Source organism: Frankliniella occidentalis, unplaced genomic scaffold (genome assembly GCF_000697945.3).
Source record: "Frankliniella occidentalis isolate FOCC.00 unplaced genomic scaffold, Focc_3.1 Scaffold66, whole genome shotgun sequence".
Taxonomy (NCBI): Eukaryota; Metazoa; Arthropoda; class Insecta; order Thysanoptera; family Thripidae; genus Frankliniella; species Frankliniella occidentalis.
Window position 1 is genome coordinate 594,101 of NW_026267196.1, and position 986 is coordinate 595,086.

Sequence of the window (986 nt, forward strand, 5' to 3'; positions counted from 1 at the left end):
TCTTTACACCCGTGAGGGGCCATGGCCCCTGCGGTCGTATTGAGTATGCAATCCCGCAACACTGCTGCGTATTCACAGTTACACCCGGGTACATGGGTAATTCTACCAAAATGGCACGGGTCGGTGTCCGCGAAAAAGTTTCTCGTTTATCTCAAATATATTGTTTGTCAAGCTTCGCCGAGGTGGTTTTCGCGCTTCAGATGATTACTTGTGCTCTATTTTAACTATTTCAATCAACAACAGCTACGGGGCATTAGTATTTAATCAATAATTCGCTATAATCTTACGTTGTCCCCCTTCGTCACACCCTAACCTAATTTCAGCGTTTTCTTCAATACGAAATGATGCCAAGGGTATTTTACTGTTCGAGATGTTTACTTTCGTGTCATTTTCACTATTTCAATCAACAACAGCTACACACTGTAAGTATTTCGGCCAAAAATGTCAAATATTGTCCCCTTTGTCACGCTGTCCTGGGCGTTCGGCGTGACCAAGGGGACTATTTGAGACATTTGTTGGCCAAAATACTAATAGTGAGTGGCTGCTGTTGATTGAAATATTGAAAACGACATAAAAGTAAACATCTCGAACAGTGAAATACCCTTGGCATCATTTGGTATTGAAGAAAACACTGAAATTAGGTTAGGGTGTGACAAAAGGGACAAAAGTGAGATTATAGTTAATTATTGATGAAATACTAATGCTCCGCAGCTGTTGTTGATTAAAATAGTTAAAATAGAGCATAAGTAATCATCTGAAGCGCGAAAACCACCTCGGCGAAGCTTGACAAACAATATATTTGAGATAAACGCGAAACTTTTTCGCGGACACCGACCCGTGCCATTTTGGTGGAATTACCCACATAGCAGGAGTACGTCCGATAGCAGCTGGATTCACGGCACGCAAACTGCGTTTATTGGGATTTCTGGTGCCTACATCTCGGAAACGGGTACGAAGATCGTAGAGTATACATTCGGAGCAGTACA